General features: G+C 35.7%; 1 protein-coding gene across 1 annotated transcript in view; it reads right to left on the bottom strand.

The window, feature by feature from the left end:
• The window catches only part of LOC145990209 (iripin-2-like), an 84,861-nt gene extending 63,047 nt beyond the window's left edge, over window positions 1-21,814 (bottom strand). Inside the window, exon 1 of the mRNA XM_083125877.1 lies at window positions 21,730-21,814. The gene's annotated coding sequence lies outside the window, so the exon portion shown is untranslated. The remainder of the gene's footprint in view (window positions 1-21,729) is intronic.
• Window positions 21,815-22,271: the final 457 nt, after the last annotated feature.

A 22,271-nucleotide genomic window follows, 5' to 3' on the forward strand; every position in this document is an offset into this window, starting at 1 on the left:
TTTCCCGGATGAATTGAAATACGGTTCAGGAACGCTTTTTAGGTCCAGAAACATTTTTTTCGGTCAATTTAAAAACGGTCCAGAAACATTTCTTCCAGATCAATTTAAATAAGGTCGAGAAACCTTTTTTCAATGAAACAATACGAAACTTGGACCGAATTTAAATTGTGCCAGAAATATGGTTCCGGTCCTATTGCGGAACCCAACAGAACCAATCAGAATTTATGAGTTCCTGGACCTTTAACAAACCATGATTTTATAATATCACCATGCTCATTATATTAGAAGTAAGTTTTGTATTATACGAAATTTTAGTCTGGCTGTTCCAGATAAAACTAATGCATAAATATAGCACATAACTTAAGATTTCCATTTTAAAAAATCCTTTCCAATACATTTTGGCAATCCTGTTGAATTTTCTTGAACAAAATTGCTGGTGGTTATATTTTCTTAATAGCATAACTGAAGTTATTTTGAAAGTATAGAAAAACATTTAGAACACATCCCAAGGCATGCAAGAAATTTACTTGGAACATCGGCGCTTACCTAAAAATAAAATGATCAGCTTCATGTTTGAGGTCCTTTGATAAAAACTTTAAATAAAACTGAAAGAAAAAAATATTAAGAATTAAACACATGGAATACATTTGGTTATTTCTAATCTTTATTTCATATTTTACATATATTCATATTAAGTTTTAAGTTAATGTATTGTAAACGTGGAATTAGTGGAAATTATTTTATTTTCGTACATATATATTTACAAAAATCTTAATATGCTGACCAAGGCAGAAATTTATAATTAATTTGTATTTGGTACAGAGTCTGAAGATCTTGCTAGGAGATTGAAACTTAACGTTTAGTTTATGTTTTAGAATAAAATAAATTTCAGCCTTTGTCAGCATATTGAGTTGTTTGGTTATCATGAAAACAAGGCTTAATGGTGTTAATATACAGGGTGTCATTTTAATAGCGCCCACGGACCACGGAAACTTAAAGAGGACATTAAATCAAACAACTTTTCTCGGTAACATTTTTCTCGTTGGTGCGTCATTTCAGCGCTACAGTCGTTCAAAAAAGTCCGTTTTGCCGCCTGAATGCTGGCAACCACACACAACATTTGATTGCATTTGTGACGTCATATCCCGTCGTGAAGCGATGCGTTACGGGGTTGCCAGGAACACACATGTTTTATGAAATATGACATAGCTACAATCAGCCACATTATGTACCGTAAAACAAAACAAGAAAACACGTTCTGTAACCTAACAGGAAGTAAACAAACGATACGAAAAATTGCAGAAAGAAAATAGAATTGAAGTGGTGTCTCGGCTTACATGTCAAATATTTGCAAATCTACTTACCAAGTTGGCATCTACTACTTAATCTATCCACTTCGTCCTTCTGATACTAGTTGTCTGTGACACACTGAACAGATGACAAAATAGAAATGAAAGAACTCAAAATTCCATAATGTACGTATATTCAGGGCATTATGAGGCAAGTGGCAAAAATGGTTGAAAATACAGGGATATAAGTAGTAGTAATACAAGCTATCCGACGACTGTGTTTATCTATGCACCGATGGTTTGCAACTGTGAACAGGGCAGTATATTCGCTACTGATTCATCATTACATTGTTACTGTGGTTGTACGTGTTTTAGCCGTAATGTAACAACGTGAACCTCGGATACTTCCCTTATCAGCACAAAAGTACCACAAGGCATCTGGACACAAACCTGTAGATATCAACCTTGCAACAAGATTTGCAAATATTTGATATGTAGCTGGGCGTAAACAGCCATATGTAAGCTGTAAGTCCAATAAAATGTATTGTTGTTGATATTTGACATGTAAACTGAGACAAAATCCGATATTGACACTTCATTTTGAATACGTTTACCATTTCTCAAATCGTTGGTTTACTTCCACCTTCCCCGGAGGACTGCTGATCTTCTGGCTGGTAGGCGTTTGGTCTTCTGGACGCGTTTCTCGCTTCGTTTTACAGCTAATAATGTGGTTGGTAGTTTGTTATTTTTCACAAAAATTGTGTTCCTTGCCACCCTGCCGAGTGCCGTTTCGCCTCAGGAAATGACGTCACAGATACGATCAAATGTTGTGTTGGGTTGCCAGCATCCAGGCGGCAAAACGGTCTTTCTTGAACGGCTGTAGCGTCGAATCGACGCACCAACAAGAAAAATGTTACAGAAAAAACTTGTTTGCTTTGATGTCCTCTATATGAATCTGTGGTCCGTGGGTGCCATTAAAATGACACCCTGTATATTTGGTATGTCACTGAAAATTATCTTGCTAGGCAACCGATGAAAAATGAATGAGATGTTACATCTTTTTAAGGTTCAAACGACATATTGGTCCGGTGATACGCAGAGTGACGTCACCAAAAGGAGCAAGGGGGGTTATCACCTTTTCTGTTCCCATAACGTCACCAGCAAATAAAAACTAGACAATATATGTTTTTTTCAGTCCAGTATGAATATCTGAATATGGTATTTAGGTGTGTATAAAGTGTCACCATCCTGTTTCCGAAAATATTCTTACCCCCACTTTGCCTCACCACTGATTTGCTTCTGGTGCTAGTGTTGCGAAGATATAACTGTGCCACAAATACATATGTATATATGAACTGTAGAAAATGTAAATATGCTTCAATCCACAGTATTTTATTACTTCATTTTATGAAAATATTAATATACTAATAATGTTAACGAAGGAGTGTTGAAAAACTGCTTTAAAAATAACTTCTGAAAAAAATTTGCTTCATTCACTTCTTTCTGTAGTTGACACCCCACCACGTCTCCTACACTATTCTAATCAACGTTTCCTTAGCACCAGCTGACCAGTTCGCCCCCTCCTCTTTTAGACACCATATGCATTTTTCTGTTTAATTTGATGGTGCACTTCTCCAATCGTTGTATGAACGGAATGAAACCGTTCATATGGCAACATAGCTCTTGAGCAACAGCAGAGTGAAGCCAACCTCAGCACAGTTGAAAACTCAGGAGTGGAAGCTTTACATCCACTGCCAGTGGCGGCGATTAGGAGGCTGAGGGCGAACAGTTGCGCCCCTCTCCCCGCTTTTTGCCACACTTGCCCCCGCACTATAGTAGAGGGATAAGTACCGCTCAAAATAGTACTTGGTACGAGGCCTATATTTTTATTAATTTAACCACAATGGAAAACCTATTTTGATGATGTTTTTGTCGATTTTATACTATTGCAACTCTGATTTTTCATCTCGTATTTCGTACGAGTGTCATAATTTCTTACGAGTTAAAGTACGCAACATTGCGATGGCTCGTAAGGTAAACTATTGCGCAATGTTTACGCAGCAAGTTATTACGCAGACTCGTATCTAGCGTGTTGTTGGTATGACGTAACCTAATGGGTGTCTTCTGATTGACTTGCTGTTTCGGATGTTTTCATCCGCGGTTAGGTTACTTAAAGGGTTTTCGCATTACAGATCAGTCAGTATGGTGAGTGTGTTTTGAAGAGTACGGATGTGTTGTTGCAGTGTTAAAAGTTAAGCATTTAATTTATTTTAAAGCAACATACTATTTATTATTTTAAGTTTAAAAAAGTGTATCAAGCGATTTTTTTCATAGTAATTTCGATCAGCTTTAGTTTTGGTGTATTTATTATTTTTTTTATACTTAGTACTAATATATATTTTATATATAATAAAAAAATAGCTAATATAAAATAAAACGTCATGAATATTTTAGGGTTTAAAAAGCAACAACATAATCAGCCTGTAGAGAGAATTCCAGTAAACATGGATGTATATTTAGAGAAATTTATCATCAATTGAAAGGGTTACTTCTTGTTCACTTGAATAGTATTTGGTCTCATGTTGACGAGGATACTGGAGAGCACTTATTTGTATTTAATAATAACTTATCATCATATAAGTTACCTGTTAGTGGGAAAATTCAAATAAACATTTCACCACCCAATGCGTCAGTTTTGCACATAGGTCGAAGTTTGTATAGAATTAAACATAGTACATTACTTCCTGATACGTCTTATGATGTGGAACCAGGTGAATTTTTGTATGCTGAGATAATTCGAGAGTATGATAAATTGATTCCTCTGTTTATCGAAATAAGAATAATCTATCCTCTTATTAATATATAAAATACCTAAAAACAAAAAAAAAAACATGGATATATTTGGTAATAGAAGACGACAGGAGATTCCAGATAATTCCAGCGAGATTGCTAGTTTAGATGTACGTCTAAAGAAACTGAAATGAGATTTACTCATATTAAAGAATTCGCTAAATCTAAATATTCAAGCAGAGATTACAAATCTTCAAACTCAACTGATTGATCCTATAGTATAAATTGATGGAGAACTCAAATCTTTGCTTGAGAAATATACTAATTTAGCTTCAATAGATAATCTTCAGAACTTAGAAGAGAATATTGTCAACTTGAAAAAAGAACTTGATAAATTTAGACAAATCCAGAGAACGAATACCGAACAGTTGAAACAGCAATTAAATGACCAGGCAAATAGTATTCGTACCGAACTGAAACTATCATCCAGAATATCAAAACTCAAGAAGAATATGAGCAGGTAAATGCTAGTATTGCTAAATTGCAAGAACTGTATCAATCTTTCGAAGTTCCTACATTGCAAAGTATCAAATCTGAATTACAGACAGATGAACTGCATACAGCTATAACAGAAGTTCAATCGAAACTACAGACATTGGAAGAATTTATCAATAATTTGCCTTCATCTTCTGAATTAAATGCTATTGCTCGGAGCGTTGCAGGCATCAAATTACAGTTGGAGACTTATGAAGATTTTGGGAAGATACAAGGTACCATAGCTCACATAGAAGATACTATAACTATGAGAAATGAGCTAACAAGTGTACAGGAAACTCTGGAATCGAAACTGCCTGGCATTACTGATATTCTAGCTATAGTTCAACAGCAAGTTACTAAGCTTGAAAGCTTGAATACTGAATCAGAATTATCGCATTTCCATCATCTTATTGACGACATTCAGAGTAAATTAGACACACTGCAACAGTCTACACCTACGCAGGATGACATAACGCAACTGCAAGAAATTTAAAAAAATGCAGCTGATGCAACAGAACTCGATGCTATAAAATTAACTCTTACCACACTTCAGAATACTGTAGCTGCTTTGCCTACTTCTCAGGAAATCAGAGCTATGAGGAGAGCAGTACATCGAATTTTAAAATCTGAGGATATCAAAAACATTCAAGCAGAAATTGCGCAAATCAGAGAAACTGTTGCTACTCTCCCCAACAATCAAATAATTAACGAACTACATGCATTACTTACAGAAATCAGGAGTCAAGTACACGATCTTGCTACCCAAAGTTCTAAATTGAAACTTGTAGAAAATTTACAGGAGATTATTTCTAATATTACGTTACAAATTACTACTCTTGAAGCAAGTCAAGAATCTGCTTTATCAGGTTTTGCTACTCAACTTCACGATCTCAAAGAGGAATATAAACAACTGTATGTTGATGTAAAAATCAAAGCTAGCTACGATGAGTTGGTTCGTACTATCAACGAACACTTGGAATCGGTATTAAGCAGACTAGATGACGTAGATACTAGTCAATTTTATTCTATGGAAATTGTTAGGTTACAAAGTGTTCCAAATGCTCGAGGGCACTGGACGTACCCCAATGCTGGCAATGTTTACAAATTATATCCGTACACCCAGTATTGCATACTGGGATGAGTCTACCAATAAATATAAAGTACATGTCGACGAACAATTATCAGTTTTTGATATTGAAATAGGTGACAAGCTAGTATTTGACAAAGCGGTTATACCCTGAGGACAATCCATTTTAAGCGATATTCTCACTTCGAACTCGATGTCAAGACAAGATATAGTTCATGAATTACACAAACCAGCCCGTCGCAATTACAAGCGATTAAGTGTAGTAACAAAAGGTGTAAATGATTTGTTTCAGGCTGATCTGATTGAGATGGCCTCTCCAAGGGGGACTTTAAAAAATTTGGATAAGAAAAATCATGGTTACAAATATATGCTTACAGTTATTCATACTTTTAGCAAATATGCATGGCCTGTTCCCTTAAATTCCAAGACTGGTACTTGGGTCATTCCACGTCAAATCATCCAGAATTTTGTGAAAATGTCACCCACCATCTCCGATTTTGATAAAATTCGGTATACTTATAGAACTTTTGATGCTAATTACAAAAATGACAACTTTTTTGAGTTTGGACAAGGGGTTCAGAAATTACGGGTTTTTAAAAATCTTCGTGCGGCTCCACTTTGAATGACACGTATTAGGTTATAAATTATAGTATCTTCTCAGGTTTGCCGTAAAAACTTCAAGTTTGTTTTCTTTTGCTCAGGATAGTGTAAGCTTTTATTTAATTAAGGTTTCAGATCAGTGTATCAATAATCATGTATTTTATGTATATTTTCATGTATTTTTTTTAGAAAAATAAATGACAAACTTCAAGAGTGAATTTCGTGCAATGCCCCCTTCAATTTCCCCAAATATTATATACAGGTAGCTCAGAGTGGGTACTGATGCTTGATGGAAAAATTGGGATGGGCGGTTCAGATACAGGGTGATAAAAAATCATTTGCATTAAAAGTTAATCTTATTAAAAATGCTTATGTATTTAGCACAAAGTCTGAAGTCCAATATGTTTTGAGGTATAATATTCAAAATTTATGTTCACTATGTGTGAAGTTAAGCATAGGCGTAACCTTGCGGGGGCAAAGAGAATCATTTGCCCCCTCCAAAATGTATAGATTAATTAAACCTACAAATAATAATTGCAGTGGAATCCCGATTTCAAGTTCCTCGATTTTACATTTTCCTGCATTTTACATTCAATCTTGGTGGTCCGAACATAGCAAATTGCTAAGAAATTTTCCTCGGTTTTACATTTTCTCGCATTTAAGATTTTTTCATCTTGGTCCCCTGAACGACGTAAAATCTAGGTTCCACTGTATCTATGTTAGTTTCAACTGTCTTCAATTTTTTTAAAAAATATAATCATCATCTCTTCACGGAGATACGTAGTATGAAGTAAGAATTAATAACACACATTTGTGCTGATTAAAGTTTTTCCAAATGGAGCTTTTCTTGCCACATACCACAGAAAATCTCCTTGTGATGGGGTGGTTGTATCACTTAGAAGACTTGTATAGACATCAACAGTATCAAGTAACAAGTGCAGCAATGAAGTACCAATTCCATAGAAATAGTATTAGAGGCATAACTTTCTTATTAATCACGTAAGGTGAAATGACAACAACCCGCAGTACAATTTGTCAGCGATTGCAAAGTACTATACAACAGCACCAGGAAGATTAAGTATGCACTGTTTTGAACTTAGGCTACAGGCTATTTACAGTGTTCGGTAAGTTACTTTTTACAAGTAACCGAGTTTCAGTTACTCATTTAAAAAGTAACTCAGTTACAGTTATTGCTACTTGGAAAGTAACTGTGATTTACTTTACAGTTACTGTGAAAGAGACTTAGAGTTAATGATCATTGATTTGTGTAAAAATTACAAATTGCCTTTCTAGTACATAATATGTCTTCATATACTTACATTACTACTGCAAATAAATGATGGAACACAGAGTCAACTTTGCTTGAACGATTTTAATTAAGAAATCATTTGTATGCTGACCATGGTATTTTGAATATGGTGTCATTGATTCCACTTCCACCTATTTCTTTCTCATCCATTCCAAGTTCAACAAGATCCAAAGATCCACTCCTTCGACAATGACTTTTTCCAAGCTCGACAGTCCACCTAAAACACTGAAGTTTTCACATACAAGTACATATGAATTGAAGTAGAGCGTGGATGATGTTAGCATGCAACAAAGCATAGCTTCCTTGCCAGGCCAGCAATTCCAAGAAAATCCTTTTACGTAGCATCCAGAGAAGGTACAGATATATATTGTTTACAGTTGGGAACAGAAAATGTGAACGGCACAATTTATAGTGCATGAAATTTTGGCAATGCATAAAATACAATAGAGTAAGTATTTTTCGATACTATCTTCATGGGCGTAACTTGGGAACTATCTTTGGGTTTAGAGAATCAAAGTTTTCCGTCCCATAAAAATAGTATCAAAGATTATTTGCTAAATACATTTGAAAAATCACAATAATTACTCTTTTTTGTTTGTTCCTCAAGTGCCAGGAGGTTCACAAAATATATTTAACTTGTAGGTTTCAATTAATCTATAAATTTTGGATAGGGCAAATGATTCCCTTTGTCCCCACAAGGTTACGCCTATGCTTAACTTCACACATAGTGAACAGAAATCTTGAATATTATACCTCAAAACATATTGGACTTCAGACTTTGTGCTAAATACATAAGCATTTTTAATAAGAGTAACTTTTAATGCAAATGATTTTTTATCACCCTGTATCTGAACCGCCCATCCCAATTTTTCCATCAAGCATCAGCACCCACTCTGAGCTACCTGTATATAAAATTTGGGGGAAATTGAAGGGGGGGCATAAAACGAAATTCACTCTTGAAGTTTGTCATTTATTTTTCTAAAAAAATACATGAAACTAGACATAAAATACATGATTATTCATACACTGATCTCAAACCTTATTTAAATGAAAGCTTACACTATCCTGAGCAAAAGAAATCAAACTTGAAGTTTCTGCGGCAAACCTGAGAGAAGATACTATAATTTATAACCTAATGCGTGTCATTCAAAGTGGAGCCGCATATGGCGTACATATGCCAATCTCAAAAAAGTTGTCATTTTTGTAATCAGCATCAAAAGTTCTATAAGTATACCGAATTTCATAAAAATCGGAGATGGTGGGTGACATTTTCACAAAATTCTGGATGATTTGACATGGAATGACCCACTTGTGTTACCGAGGCTTTTAAGTCGATATTTAGTGAGGGAAGGATACCAAAATATTTACAGACAGATAGAGGGAAAGAATTTTACAATTCTACATTTCTTAAGTTAATGCAACAACATAATATTACATTATTCTACATACAGTGATCTGAAAGCTAGTATAGTGGAACGATTCAACAGAACATTAAAAAATCGCATGTGGAGACAATTCACTCTACAGGGTAATTATAAGTGGGTGCAAATTTTACCCGAGCTAGTCCATGATTACAACAATACAGTACACAGTACTATTCACATGAAACCTGCTGAGGTAACCAAATCTGATGAGCAACGATTGATTTCTACTGTTAATTGTAAAAAATATACACACACTAGCAAGAAGCCAAAGTTTAAAATAGGGGATCAGGTAAGGTTTAGTAAATATAAACAGTTATTCGAAAAAGGTTTTACTAAAAATTGGAGTACGGAGTTATTTTCAGTGGTTCAAGTTTTACCAGGGAATAGAAATACATATATCATAAAAGATAATCATAACAAAATATTGAAAGGGAGATTCTATGAAGAGGAACTCAGTAAAACAAAATATCGAGAGACATATCTAATCGAGAAAATATTGAAGAAGAAAAATAATAAATTGTATGTGAAATGGTTAGGTCTGCCAGACAAAAGTTGGATAGAAGCAAACCAGGTGATTCTTTGACACCAACATGGAATGTGGTACAGCGTTTACCAGATGTAGTGGAAACTAATAAGAAAAATGAAGAGTTGTTACCTGATAACATAAGATGCCTCATTGCAGGCCCATCAGGTTGTGGAAAAACCACTTTATTGGTTGATAATTTCTTGCTTGCCCCCAATTGGCTAGATTGGAAAAATAGACACTTGTATGTATTCTCTAAAAGTTTAGAACAACAGAAATACCAACAACTCCTGAAGCTGTACGAGGGACTGGGCATAGCTACATTTGCATCAACAATAAAACTTTTGACCAATGTTTGAAAAATTGTGTTGTGGTATTCGATGATGTTATTCTGGAAAATCAGAATGAAATTAGAATTTTTTTTACACAGGGTCGTCACACAGAAATAGACTGCTTTCATTTAGCTCAAACTTATTCCAAAATTCCCAAACAATTACTACGAGATAATACAAACTTAATCTGTTTGTTTCGTCAAGATCATACTAATTTGAAACATGTATACGATGATTATGTGGGAGGAGACTTAAATTACAACCAATTTTCAAAATTCTGTTCATCTTGTTGGAACAGCGACGATTTTGGATTTGTTACTATCGACATGACTCTGAAACCTAACAATGGTAAATTTAGAAATCGAGGTTTTTACGAACAACACAAGCGTCAAGACCAACCAATTATCGATGCAATCAGTGGTCTTGGTAAAGAGATTAAGAGTGTGACAGAACAAAATAAAAACCTCATCAATGAATTGGTACCTCTTACTTCTAAAAATTATGCAGATTTCCCTCCTACGCCATTATCTAGTATCCATACTCCTCTGGTACTTAATTAACCACCTGCTAAAGCAGCTATAGAAGAATCAGAGAAAATCGAGTTGGGTCCCCTGGCAAGGGATTACCTGAGTACAGGAAAATTCGAAAAGATTAGGTGTTTGGTTTGTATCGAACTATGGAGGGTAATGAAGGTGTAGTATGGAAAATTGGCAAGTCTAAAGTAACATTCAAACGGGACAAAATAAAAATTAATTTGGGCGGGAGAAACAGCTGGTCCAGATATCCTGGTACCGTAGGGCTATGGGAGCTCATTACCAAAACATTTTACAGAAGATGATTATCAAAGTTACTCAGAAATTTTGACACACTCTGATGCTTTGTACCAAAATAACGATGTCAGTCAAAAGCGTGTGAAATCGAGCAGCGGGGATAAATACAAAAATCTGATTAAACCTATCTGGAATCAACTCAAAACCGGTAGTGGTATAAAACAATACAATACTCTACCACTAACTAACTAACTCCCTAGCCTTCTTAAACCCGAAGGTTCATGGCTGCAGCAACACAGGCCTTCCATCTGTCCCTATCTTGAGCAAGTTCTATATACTCTTTTCCATCAATACCGATTTCCCTTAGGTCCATCTCAACGTTGTCCCTCCATCTTCGTCTTGGTCTTCCTACAGGTCTCTTACCATCAGGTTTCCCAACAAGAATCCTGTAAACTCTTCTTTCCTCTCCCATTTGTGCCACATGGCCTGCCCACCTAAGTCTTCTTGATTTAATTATTCTAATAATATCTGGACATGAATACAAATTATGTAGTTCTAAATTATGTAACCTTCTCCACTCACCTGTCTCCTCGTCCCTTTTAGGTCCAATGATTTTCCTAAGGATCTTATTTTCAAATACTCTCAATTTATGTTCCTCTTTCAATGTAATGGACCAAGTTTCACATCCATATAATACTACAGGCAAAATTACTGTTTTGTATATTTTAACTTTTAGTTTCTTAGATATTAAACGAGAAGACAAAAGTTTATGAAGAGAAGTAACATGCATTTCCTGAATTAAGCCTACTTTTTATTTCCTCTTTAATATAATTTTCATTTGTTAATATTACTCCTAAGTATTTGAATTTGGAAACTGGTTCAAACGAGTTGTTATCAATAATTAGATTTTGATTATTACCTAACACTTGGTTTCGGCCTGTAAGCAAATAATTCGATTAGCAGTCACAAGGAGACAGGTATTATTGGTACATTTAAACCGAATTCGGAATTTATGGAACCTATCTTCTATTCTCCAATCCCACCAGTCTATTTCCCTGTTTCTATTGATAAAGTTAATTACATAGAGATAACAATTACGAATGAGAAAAATGAAATCATCGATTTTGCTGGTGCCAACAGCACTGCGATAATAGAAATTAATATTTATAATATATAAATAAATACCAAGATGGAAAATATTGACAGTTATGAATTACAGTCCTTCCCTCCAAACAGGAGGACATTTGCAAATTTGATTTTTGATTTGATTTTGATTTACTTTATTTTACTTCGCGTTTTGTGCCTCTTGGCTAATTTGCGAAGATGGGGATGAGTGATGAAATGATGAAATTGATGAATTGACATTCACAAACAACCAAGCCCGACCGGGATTCGAACCCGGGACCCTTGGCGTCGCAGCGCGATGTGCTAACCACTCGGGTTTGGGTGTGTTGTTTATAAAGAGGCGGGTGGTGATTATATTTCTAATGCATATTGAACGAATTGGTCTTAACTCATAATCATGCCGTAAGAAAGAACGAGCTCGTGGTGTAGTGGTTATCGCACTGGGTTGTCACTCTAATGGTCGTAGGTTCAAATCCCCACGGTGGTAAAAACTTTTCTTAATCTTTATTCGTTCCCATTGTTACTATTTGAATTGGTCTTCTTTGGAACTAACAACGGAAGATTATACAATTAACTCTCTCTCTTTCAAAATGGTAATATGAGGACAGGTTTCTTATTATAAGAATTGGAAATTTTAGTGGTCTCAACGCATCTAAAATCCGAAATACTAGATCGACGTTATTTTCTACTGAATTCTAAATCCACGTTATACACAGATAGGCTAATGGGGCCTGGACCTACAGTTGAAAGTGAGATACGAACCACTATGTGTCTCCACTTGTTATCCTGCACTGAACGTAAAACAAACAGCTCCCCGCCCTCATTTTTAAAACAAATTTACATTAAATATGGTATTTATAAGATAATCATCATTGATTTGATTGTTTTTATTACTGAACGTCAAATAAAACATTTTCCACAATCGCCTCTTCGTCCCATCTCTCCCAATATCTTTCTGTCCCTCTCTTTTCCCCCTTCCCCACCCCCCACACACATGTATCAAAGTAAATATTTCTTAGGTTTGTATGTGTATAAATATAACATTAAATACCCCCAAAAATACTATTTATTTTCTACTTTCCGTCACCCCTCTTCCACTCCCACAACCCCTCATTATTATTGGCGTTCGCCAGACCAAGCGGTAATGTATCGACGTCTTGTATTCAGTGTGTCCTTTTCCGAGTTCCAGTCAGGTCGCATAATGTTTCAGATTCCAATTTAAATGTATCCCGAGTCGTGATTAGCCTGTGTGTGCAAAAAGTGATGTTAAAACGAACTCTTGACCTCAATAATACAAGTTGTGTATTTTCTTTCAGCTGTGGTTCCCTCTTTTCGCGAGAAATAACGAATTAACCTAATCATTAACTGAACAAATAAAAATGTATCTCTAAATTAATTAACGAAAACTGTTATTACACCACTATTTTATCGTAAATGTAAATGAAATGTCATCTCACGTAGTGAAAACAATGTGAAAATTGTTCTAATGAGTGATATATGATTGTCAAACACATACATGAATTCATTATATTAAGCTCGTGAACTATAATCGGGACAATTTAATACTAATTTGAAACGATTAAAGGCAATTACAACGACAAAGTATACTTTTGCGCAATCTTTCTGCCGATTCGCATTATTGAAACAATATTAAACCAATGGGGACGTTATCTCATATTTGGAAATGCTGCATTGGTTGAACTTCCTGTGGACAAGACCGTGAGTCACGCCTCCTGCTCCTCCGAATCGAACTTCACTCTGATTGGAGGATCGTATATTTCACAACACTTCCTTTTTTCAGAGCTACCAACATAATTTCGTAAGACGGACTTTTACAGATTAGATCAACATATACTTTTATGGAGTTGTTTTCCAGTTTATTTTTCAAAATATTTATGATAGATGTTTTAATTTCACTGAAAAAACTAGAAATATCACAGCCTGGTTTCGAAGTAAAAAGAAAATCCAGGAGTTGGTTGTTGAATGCAGATCTAATCGGCTTTTGGTCATTAGACATCTTAATTTGTTTGGAAGTAGAAGCTTCAGCTTCAGGATGATCAATTTTTCTTTTCAATGTTCCATGTCCGATTGATGCCTTGCAAATTTTCATGTGTTTACTTAAATTAGTAATGCGAATTATTTTTCCACATTGAGTACAAGGCTTAGTAGGTAACGAACGATTTATTGTTGAACCTGTTTCGCTACATCTTGCCCTATGTTTGCTAATATTAGTTTTGGAGATGAATTTCCCACAAATAGCACATTCGATTAAATTGGTAGATGACATTTTTTTAATATACTTTAAGTAAATAACAATAAGACGCACAATCAACTCAAAATTTAATAAGATTCTATTTACTAAAAAAACACTTGAACTTACGCTAATTGATAGAATGTAACTTAAAAAAACAATAGTTATAATTATAATATTTTTTCAGATCTGGTATTTATATATAAATTTTCTCGGGAAAAATACAAAATTCAATACAAATACAAATTCATACAAATTCAATCTGTGTGAAAAACGACTTTAACCACCTTCAAAATAAAATAATTTTAGCTCTTACGATAACATTTTCAGCTATGTTATTTATACAGAATTTCCGGAGACAACAAGTAACATCTGATCACATCAAAACTCAAGCTGATCGAAATTACTATGAAAAAAACAACAACTTGATACACTTTTTTAAACTTAAAATAATAAATAGTATGTAGCTTTAAAATAAATTAAATGCTTAACTTTTAACACTGCAACAACACATCCGTACTCTTCAAAACACTCTCACCATACTGACTGATCTGTAATGCGAAAACCCTTTAAGTAACCTAACCGCGGATGAAAACATCCCAAACAGTAAGTCAATGAGAAGACACCCATTACGTCATAACCAACAACACACTCGTACCAAGTACGAGATGAACAATCACAGATTTGCAATAGTATAAAATCAACAAAAACATCGTCAAAATAGGTTTTCCATTGTAGTTAAATTAATAAAAAAACAATAGGCCTCGTACCAAGTACAGCTTTGAACTCCCAAAATATATGTACTTGTATACTTAAAAAAAAAAAAAAAACTGGAATAAACTCTCAGGTGTCTGTCAAGTAGACCGGAAGTGGACCGGAAGTAAATAGGTGTAGGTGGGTGTGGGTGAGTGTAGGTGGGTGTAGATGTGCGTGGGTGTAGGCGTTACGCACTTTAACTCGAAAGACATTATGACATTCGTACGAAATAAGAGATGAAAAATCACAGAGTTGCAATAGTATAAAATCGACAAAAACATCGTCAAAATAGGTTTTCCATTGTGGTTAAATTAATAAAAATAATAGGCCTCGTACCAAGTACTATTTTGAGCGGTACTTATCCCTCTACTCACTATGCTAACGTTATCTACAAAGGGAAATAATCTGGCCTTCCCCCGCCCCCCAGTTTTGGCGCCTTGCCCACCCTGAGAACCCAATCGCCGCCACTGATCCCTGTTTATATCAGGAAGTCAGAAACTGTAGTCTAATATATTAATAGAGAACAAAGCTGAGGAAAATATCAGGAATAACGTTACAAAATATTTTCCACGTTGAGATTGGAAACAGAAGTGTTTGTGAAGTTTGAAACACTGCGCTCGGTATTCGTCCACCTGGAGGAAATCACTATCAAGTCGAACGCAGAGAGGCGTAATTACGAATAGTTTTTCTTTGATTGAATTAGGTTATTTTCTTCCACTCTTGGCTAATCGCGACAATAGGTAAAATACATTTGACCAGGCCAGCGAATTTTATTTCTGGAGGGGGTTTTCATCCCTTATCAGCAGCCGCCATCTAAAGGCAAAAAAGTGGGGTGTAGTGAAACCCTGAAGATGAATTTCTCAGTATATTACAAGCTTATTATGAAAGATGTTTTATCCTACTGACGAAGTACAATTAATTACCACAATACACTAAGTTAGATATTTGTAGGATTTCGTGTGGGGGCATCCCAACGAGCCCACCTCCCCTGCCTGCATTTAACATATCTTGCTATGCATAACAGTTGGGCTGAAAAGTTCGTAGGCTGACTCATAGATGGCGTTACTAGAATTAAATCCATGTGATTTTTACTTAGTACTAACCTTCAAAAGATACGTGTATAAATTTCACAGCTGCCGGATAATTAGTTCGTGAGATATAGCATTGTGAGTGAAGCAGCTTTTGTTATTGTGAAAAAATGGATAAAAAAGAATTTCGTGTGTTAATAAAGCATTGCTTTTTGGCGAAAAAAAAATACTGTTGAAGCCAAGGCTTGGATTGATAAACATTATTCGGACTCTGCACCAGGAAAATCAACCGTTGAGAAGTGGTTTGCTAAATTTAAACGAGACGAAATGAGCATCGAAGACGATGCACGCAGTGGACGCCCCAAAGAGGCTGTTACCGACGAAAACATCAAAAAAGTCCACAAAATAATTTTAAATGATCGTAAAGTGAAGTTGATCGAGATAGCTGAGACTTTAAAAATATCAAAGGAACGTGTTGGACATATTGTGCATGAATATTTGAACATGCGAAAGCTGTGTGCAAAATGGGTGCCGCGCGTGCTCACAATCGATCAAAAGCAACAACGTTTTGATGATTCGGAGCAATGTTTAGCGATATTCAACCGTAATAAACACGAATTTTTTTGTCGATATATTACAATGGATGAAACATGGCTCCATAACTACACTCCAGAGTCCAATCGACAGTCAGCCGAGTGGACTGCACGTGATGAACCGAATCCAAAGCGTGGAAAGACGCAACAGTCGGCTGGCAAGGTTATGGCATCAGTATTCTGGGATGCGCATGGTATTATATTCATCGATTACCTCAAAAAGGGCCAGACCATCAACAGCGATTATTACATAGCGTTGTTGGAGCGTTTAAAGGATGAAATCACGAAAAAACGGCCCCATTTGAAGAAGAAAAAAAGTGCTGTTTCATCAAGACAATGCACCGTGTCACAAATCAATGAAAACGATGGCAAAATTATATGAATTAGACTACGAATTACTTCCCCATCCACCATATTCTCCAGATCTGCCCCCCAGTGACTTTTTCCTGTTTGCAGACCTTAAAAGAATGCTCGCTGGATAGAAATTTAGCACTGATGAAGAGGTAATCGCCGAAACTGAGGCCTATTTTGAGGCTAAAGAGAAATCGTACTATAAAAATGGCATCGAAAAATTGTATGACCGCTATAATCGTTGTATCGCCCTCGAAGGCAACTATATTGAATAATAAAATCGAATTTTGTCAAAAAAATATTTTTTGCTATGTTAGCCTACGAACTTTTCAGCCCAACTGGTTAAATGTGTAGAGACTAATATTTGGGACAACCTGCGGCGAAAATGTTACAGTAACATGAGAAAGTAGTTGCTTGGACATCCATCCACATGTTTCAAGACACTATTTAATCGAGGTTATGGAACACATTGTAAAATGCTGGAGAGGTTTTTTTCTTTCAAGGAACTTGATGCTGTGAGTTCAAATCCAAACCTCTTCAGTTCCCCCTTTTTAAAGTATGACATTTAGAGTTAATGAGTGTGAAGTGTAGTCATGAAATTAAATAATGTTACTCAATGTTTAACAATTAATTCTATGTAGAATTTGACAAATGTTTTCATCTGCTGAGCTTCCGTGATTTTCTTTCCACTGGCGTTAAAGTTTGATATATGCTACTGAAAAGTTGAAATTTATTAACACTACCTCTAACAGATATAACACAAACTTTCAGCTCATTTTATGTAAATATTTTGAAACTAGTTGTAAATCACTTATGTTTTAATATAATACTATTGCCATCATTCACTCTAAATAATTAAAGTTATTTTGTTATATATTATTTATATACATATTTAAAATAGAAATTCGTAACATAGTAGATATACGATATGGGGGAGACATGCTAGACCATGCCCAAGATACTTTGGAAAGGCGGGAGGGGGACCAGAGAAAGTTTAGATCCTTGTTCTATGCATACGTCCTTGAACTGTTTAAAGGTCCAAAAATTATAACTATACTACTTGTAATTGCCAAATGTTTGCTTGAAAGTTTTAGCTTCTCATATTACTTGAAGCTTTTAGGCCCGAAAGAATTGATTTAGTTCATTTTGCGTCGCTTTTCTATCACTTCTGGCTATTCATGACGATGAGGAACCACTTGTGCCTCCACCGGGTATCGAACCCGGGACCCCTTTTTTCCCGGATCAATTTAAATACTGTAAAGGAATCTTTTTTCCGGATGAATTGAAATACGGTTCAGGAATGCTTTTTACGGATCAATTTAAATAGGTCCAGAAACATTTTTTTTCGGGTCAATTTAAAAAGTGTCCAGGAAAATTTCTTCCAGATCAATTTAAATACGGTCGAGCAACCTTTTTTCAATGAAACAATACCCAACTTGGATCAAATTTAAATTATGCCAGAAATATGGTTAAGGTCCTATTGCGGAACCCAATAGAACCAATCAGAATTTATGGGTTCCTGCTCGTTAACAAACCTGCTCGTTAACCTGCAACACTGTAGTTACCAGGGGGAAGTACCACAGATATGTGGTACTACGTAGAAGTGATGTTGTCTTTTGGAAACTTACACCCTGACCCGAGAGAAGGAAAGCCTAGAAAGCAATTAATAATTGTATTCTTTCAGTTTAACGTTCACACGTTATGCATGCATGTAGGTAGGTAGGTACGGAAGCGGAATGCTGGTACATTTTCCTTAACAGTTTTTATTTTTTTATCTCAAGGCTAAATGCCATAATCAACCATCTTGGTTCTCATCATTAGCAACTGATGCGAACACGTGACCTGTGAGTAATTTTACGGCGTAAACAAACAGGAAATGTAGCTAATATAAAATGCCGGAGATGGTCACCGACGTACTGGAATCAAACTTCTGTTCTGGTATTTTGTCAACCCGACCAAGATCACAAAATAGTAAAGAGAAAATAATAAAGACATCAGTTTCTGCTCGAAATTTGTTTTGAGGAAAATACCAGGTTGGGCATTGAAGCGTAATATACGTAAAAACTATGAAAAATGCGTAAAAACTTACATATCAACTGATTTAAAGTGCTAACTCAAAAAACCATACAAATTAAGCTATTATTACAGATCTTAAAAATCTGATTTATTTCCTTCATCATATCATATGTTGTACAAGTTGTGCAATGATATTGAACGGTCAATATAATACTATATTTCTCAACTTCTACATCACATCAGGTATACATAAAGTATTATTTATTCTGTTTATGTATTTTTTATCACTTGCGGCCAACTGCCGTCAAGAGGGAGAGAATGAGCGAGAGGGAGAGCGAGAGAGAAAGAAAGCAAAAAGAAAGGGAAAAGGGCAAGATAGAAAAGGAGAAAGAGAAGAGAAAGAAGGAATGGAAAGAAGGAAAGAAAGGAGAGAAAGAAGGAAAGAAGAACGGAAGGGAGGGAGAAGGGAAGGAAGGGAGAAAGAGGAAAAGGAAGAGATAAATTAAGAAAAAGCGAGAAAGGGAGAAAGGGGACGGGAAGAGAAAGAGATAAAAGAGGAAGAAAGAAAGAAAAAATGATATAAGGCGAATTGAAGATAATAGTAGACAGAGAGAGAGAAATAAATAAATAAAGACTGCAAGTCATGCTTGAAATTACCTTCCGCATTTTGCCACCACATCTTTCTGCTTGTCGCTAGTTCATGTTAGAAGTTTTCGCTCTACTAATTTGCATTTCAATCTTAAATTCTTATATGCCCTGAATGTATGCATTTTAAATTTATCATTTCTATATGTCGTGATAATTTGCTAACGTTCATTCACATGTGCAAGTCAACAATCGCGCTGATGTATTGCGTAGTATGGTTTTACCTCAAGTCAGGCTAAGAATGTCTTACCTTACCCCTCCTGTATTTGAAACCCCAAGAATTAGTTATATCTTATTTTGGTGTTTCAACATTTACATGTAATTTCATATAAATAAAATACTATGTGACCAAGATAAAATTCTGTTATAATTCCAGATACTCAAGGTGAATTTTACAAAAATTCAAGTCAAAAAGTTGTAACTTAGTTGTTTGTTAGTTAGTTGCCAACATAAAAATCACATCTAAAAGCTAAGACGTTTTTTATATATATATTTATATACTTTGCGGTAGCTGACGAAATGCGATGAGAAATTGAGAAGAAATAACAAATCGGACTAATTTCTGTGTTCTGGGGATTGCTGGGTCGAGTGTCACAGACGACGCTCTGTTGTTCGTTTTTTGTGTGTGTTTTCGATATTATTCCCGTGAAGTATATTAGTCTTCAAAACTAATTGTTTCTTTTGTTATAACAAAAAAATTCTCCCCCTGGAAAAGTTTGGTGGGTGGAAAGTTAAATATAAAAGTTATATTTCATTCTAAAAGCATGAAGTAATTAATTCATTGAGCCATTGCACTTAACGTAGAACATAATGTAGGTTTATGTTGCATCAGAAAGTAGTTGAATTAAATTGAATTAAATCCAGGCTGTTTGGGGGTAAACACCTAAGTCAATAAAATCAATTTTACAGCAGAGTTATTTATGTTTATTTCTACATACAACAGATATTATTAACACGTTGGACCATCACTGTTAAGAATTTTTACACATGCCCGATGAAAAATTGTACTTGATTGATTGATTGATTTGCTTTAATTTACTTCGCTTTTGGCTAATTGCGAAGATAGAGATTAGTGATATGATGATATTGATGAATGGACACACACAATTCTAACCCGGGACCCCTGGCGTCGTAGCGCGATGTGCTAACCCTAAGCCTGCGTAAAATTGTACAGTCACGGACACTTCTGGGTTGTAACAATCGCATTGACTTTCAATAGGCTTATAACAACCCAGAACTGTCCGTGACTGTACTTGTAATCAGGGTTCTTAAAGGTCCTGGAACGCTTAAATTCTAACGAGTTCTATCTATTGGGTTCCGTAACAGGACCGGAACCTTTTTTCTAGCACAATTTCAATTTGGTCCAGGTTTCGTATTGTTTGATTTCAATACGGAACTTTCTTCTATTTAAATTGATCGGGAATAGAAAGGTCCTGCATCGTATTTTAATTGAACCTGAAAGAAAGGTTCCTGGGACGTATTTAAATTCATCCGAAAGTTCAACCAAAGTTCTCGGTTGGTGGACAAGTTTTTCTCTAAGAGTGTACCTTCATCGATTACAGAAAAGATCATTCCTCCTCATCGTTGCGATTATCCCGCAGAGACAGAAATTTAAAAAGAAAACGAACACCAAATATACAAATTATTTAGATTTGCTTCCTGGTACTCTAGAAACTGCACTGTGTACTTTGGTTATTTTACGTCGCTTTTAATTCATTTGTAGGTTAATTGTATCGATGGATATAAATTGAGTTAAGATCACATGAATTTGTTTTAAGTCCAGTTTTTGGACAAAACAGTATAATGCGGGATCCGAACCACTGTGTAATGTGCCTCCATAGGAGATCAAACCCGGAACCCTTTGAGGGCCTAACCGTTAGCGTGATGGTAACTTCGTCGCATTTTAATCAAGGAGTTCCGCCTTCGATACTCGGTGGAGGCCCAAAGTGGTTCGGATCCCTTTTTAAACTTTAGGTCCAGTCCCAATTAGCCTCTCCGTGCACGAAGAGAACACTCAAAACTGCTACGCCATTAAGATTTATATATATTAAAAAGCTAACAGAAAGAAGAGTTGATATTTTACTAAAGATTCGAACTTAAGACCTCTGGTTTTCTTTGCAGCACACTTTACGGTAACCAACACGCCATAAAGGCCAGTTTCATACCGGAGATATGCAAAAGTTCACTTGATAAATGCTAATTTCGTAAAGCAACACCAAACGCAAGAGTAACCCATGCTAACTACTCGTCCGAGGAGGCTCAGCACCCCTTTAGACAGAACCAGAGGATTCGGACCGACTCACCTGCTCTGCCTACTGCTGTGGACTGAAGAAGCAATGCGCTGAAGATGTTCCCAGTTGAGCGTTGACCTTGGGCAGCGACTGGCAATCATGAAGTTGGCACTTTCTGATATATACGTCGTCGTCTGCTCGTGCAGCCCCAGGCAAGGTCAGGAATCCCCGTATCTGCCAATGAGCAAGTGTTGTGTGGTTGGGAAATCCTCAGGAGTTTCCTTGCAGAGGCATTCTGTGGCGAGGGATATGGTAATGGGATGGTGAAAATTAAGCGTGACGTCAAATCAGTTTCTTTAACTCCCTGATGCATATTTTTGTTTTGCAACAGCATTGCATCCATAAGGCAATTCTTCTTTGAAGAATTTAAATTCTACTGAATATTTTGGATGCGTCAACTCCGAGCTAGGGTGGGGTTATGTCTGGGGGAATTTTTTCGACAATCTCCCTGCATGAAGAGCAGAGGCGCAACCACGAATTTTTGTCTGGGGGTGGCAAGTACTAGGATAAACCTACCAATAATAATAATAATATTGGTAATAATATTAATAATA

The sequence above is a fragment of the Lepisma saccharinum genome, chromosome 7, assembly GCF_977018435.1.
Source record: "Lepisma saccharinum chromosome 7, izLepSacc3.1, whole genome shotgun sequence".
NCBI lineage: Eukaryota > Metazoa > Arthropoda > Insecta > Zygentoma > Lepismatidae > Lepisma > Lepisma saccharinum.